The sequence below is a fragment of the Onychomys torridus genome, chromosome 1, assembly GCF_903995425.1.
Source record: "Onychomys torridus chromosome 1, mOncTor1.1, whole genome shotgun sequence".
In the NCBI taxonomy this organism is placed as follows: Eukaryota; Metazoa; Chordata; class Mammalia; order Rodentia; family Cricetidae; genus Onychomys; species Onychomys torridus.
In genome coordinates, this window is record NC_050443.1 from 171,897,005 (window position 1) to 171,900,683 (window position 3,679).

Below are 3,679 nucleotides of genomic sequence, written 5' to 3' on the forward strand. Positions count from 1 at the left end.
ACCAAGCTTGTCTCTGAAGCTTAGATGCCTCGCCTCATGCCTAGCTACTGAACACGTGAGATTAAGGAAGTTGCTCACCTTAGGCTTTAACTTGTTCTCTTAATTGTAGGATGGGAATAACTTCATCCTGTAATTGTCCTGTGACCAAGCAAGTTAGCACTTGAGATTATTTTGTAAGTAGTATTCATCTAAGGTATTATTGTTGTTGTTGTTGTTGTTATTATTATTATTATTATTATTATTATTATTATTATTATTATTATTTGGAAAGAGCAGAATAAGGCAAAATGTGACAGAATGATCAATAGAGGGTTTCTTACACTTCTGTAGGAAAGAGACTACGTGGTATATACAAAGCCCCTGTTCTTAACTTCTGTAAGTTTAAGATGTCTCATATTTGGGATGCTTAGAACAATACTACATATGGTTATAGAAGGAAGATAACACACTAACTTATTCTGAAAACATAAGATTCTCTGCCTGAAAAGAAGAGAAGGGTGGAGTCCTCTGGAATGAGAGATGAGTGCTTCCTGTGAGGGGTAGAACTCAGTACTTCAGTTTCCTTCCCTGTTTAATCTTCTGATTTTGAATGCTTGGTTTTGTCTCTGGCCCTATGCATTGGGATGCCCTCTGTTTCATAGGGTAGTCGAAAACTTCATGTTGCTACCATTCCTAAAGTTTCTAGGGGGCTTTTCTTCTAGCGTCGTATGATGGGAGTGTTTTTGTATGCTGTGAAAATATGTTGCTCTGGTTGATTGATAAATAAAACTGTTTGGCCAATGGTGAGGCAGAATAGGGTTAGGTGGGACATTCTAATCAGAGAGGAGAAAGGGGAAAGGCAGAACAGGGAGGACACTGCCAGCTGCTGCCATGAGAAGCAAGATGTAAAGATACCAGTAAGCCACAAGCCACGTGGCACGGTGTAGATTTATAGAGTGCTGTGGATATCGCTCTGTGTAAATAAAGTTCTGATTGGCCAGTGGCCAGGCAGGAAGTATAGGCAGGACAAGAGAGAAGAGACTTCTGGGAAGTAGAAGGTTGGAGAGAGACACCGCCAGCCGCCGCCATGAGAAGCAACATGTAAAGACACCGGTAAGCCACGAGCCATGTGGCAAAGTATAGACTTACAGAAATGGGTTAATTTAAGATAGAAGAAGTGGATAACAAGAAGCCTGCCACAGCCATACAGTTTGTAAGCAATATAAGTTTCTGTGTGCTTTCTTGGTTGTGTCTGAGCGACTGTGGGACTGGCGGGTGAGAGAGATTTGTCCTGAATGTGTGCCAGGCAGGAAAACTCCAACTACAAATGGCGCCCAATGTGTTGGCAAGAGTTTCCACCTAAAACCTGAGAAAAAAGATTCTAAGACGGAGCTAAAAACAGCTTCCTAGTTGTCTCCCTCAAGTTAGCGGCAGCCTGCCGGTTTGAGCTACTATGGCGGGTTCCTGGCATGTGCGTCTGACCTGCAGTGTGGCGGAAATGAGGAGTCTACAAGCAGCACTTTGCTCTGCTGCATGGTGGATTTAGCCTTTGCCAGTTAAAAAAAAAAAAAAGATTTCTAGGCTATGCGCTGCTTTGATAGAACTGCTTCTGATACTTGATGGTACACATGGCTTCAGACCCAGAGCTGGCAGTAAACTGTACCACCGCCATGTTGGGAAGCAGGGGTGGGCGGAACCAGCAGCCACAGCAGCATTTCAGTCTTACAAAGATGGATATTACACAGAGAATCTGGTTTGTCTTGTCTTTGGGATTTTTAACTGCAGAAAAAGATTTGACCGTAAAAGCTGTTGAGTTAAACAAATATGTAAATTTTAAAGACACCTTGACTTCAAAATTTGGATATAAGGATATGTTGCTTTGGAAAAGAGTCTCTGCTTTTGTTTCCACAGAAAACCAGAGGCTGTGGATTTGTTCCAGATTAAGATACATCAGGTTTGATCAGCCAAGACCACCTGAAAGGTCTCCGATGACACCATGGCCCAGATGATCCAATATCCAGAATGGTTTCAAGGCAACTGGCTCAGAGGTTCACCCTAATGGACTACTCCATAATCCTAAAATTTTCTTTGTATCTCCATAAGATACAGCGCCCCCTTCCAGCAGGAAGTAGTAAGAGAAACTACGCCCACATTCCCAAAATTATCAAGCTGGCTTTGGAGATGGAATTGGCTCACTCCTTCTCTAAACCCAGACATATTGCTAAAATAAAAGGTTAAGAGATTCTTGTGTCCCAAATCAGAAGAGCCCTCTGGTGTGGGACAGAGAAAAACCAATATTTTCTTTAAAGCAGTTTGATTATAAATGAGATCTCTTTCTAAAGAAAAAAAGGGGATATGATACAGATATAATAGGATGAAAGGGTAGATTAAGGAACTTACTTCTAAAGAGCAACAACTTGTTTAAAATGTTTTACATTGGTATAGACTTTAGTCTATTGATACAAACTTAAAGTTAATTTTGTTATACTGTGTGTATATTTCTAATCGTGTTTAAGGTATTATGTTTGTATAGCTCATTTTAAATTGAAATGGATAATTAAAAATAGATTAATAATTAGTCATCTATGATAATCATACTCGTAGCCATGTTAGTTAAGTCTTCTAGATATACATAGACATATTTCAGAGAGATAGGTAATCTTCAAATACTTCAAAGACCTACAGAATATGGCATTTAAAATAGTTTTAAAATTTAGACTTTCTGGACAGTGAGACATGTCTGCTCCTGGCAGCACCAATTTACTTCAGAGAGGAGGATGGGCACTGAAGACACATCTTATCTTCATGAAGACATATCTTATCTTCACCTTGGCAAAAATAGCCATTTGGGCAAGAAACTGTTCTTGCTTGGACTGCTCGATCAACTGGACATGCAGGACCCATAGAAAGGTGACCACTGAACTTTGCTTGACAAAATGGTCCTTCAGGTTCCTGCTTTGCAGAGGAAACTGCCAGACATTCTATAGGACACTGAGAGAAGTGACCAAAAGACTCTAGCCCTGTGGGCTGAAGACAAATGTCCCAACTTTACAAAGGAACATTAGGTGACTGTCCAGGCTGCCAGCTGTCTCTGTCTACTCTTGCAAGACTCCTAAAAAATGTTTACATCCTTCTCCCGGTTCTCAGGTAATATTATATCCTTCTGAGGTCTTTGATGTGGTTGAAGACTAGATAGTTATAATTTCCTCAGTTATGATACAAGATAAATTAGATATAAAACCTTAGACTCACAAATATAAGATAGATAGGATATCTTCTTTAATATTGTAACTGTAATTCTTGCTAGATAATTGTTTTGTTATATGTAATTGTACTATGTAAAAGTTAAAACCTTCCTTTAAAAAAAAGAAAAGGGGAAGTGCTGTGGATATCGCTCTGTGTAAATAAAGTTCTGATTGGCCAGTGGCCAGGCAGGAAGTATAGGCAGGACAAGAGAGAAGAGACTTCTGGGAAGTAGAAGGTTGGAGAGAGACACCGCCAGCCGCCGCCATGAGAAGCAACATGTAAAGACACCGGTAAGCCACGAGCCATGTGGCAAAGTATAGACTAACAGAAATGGGTTAATTTAAGATAGAAGAAGTAGATAACAAGAAGCCTGCCACAGCCATACAGTTTGTAAGCAATATAAGTTTCTGTGTGCTTTCTTGGTTGTGTCTGAGCGACTGTGGGACTGGCGGGT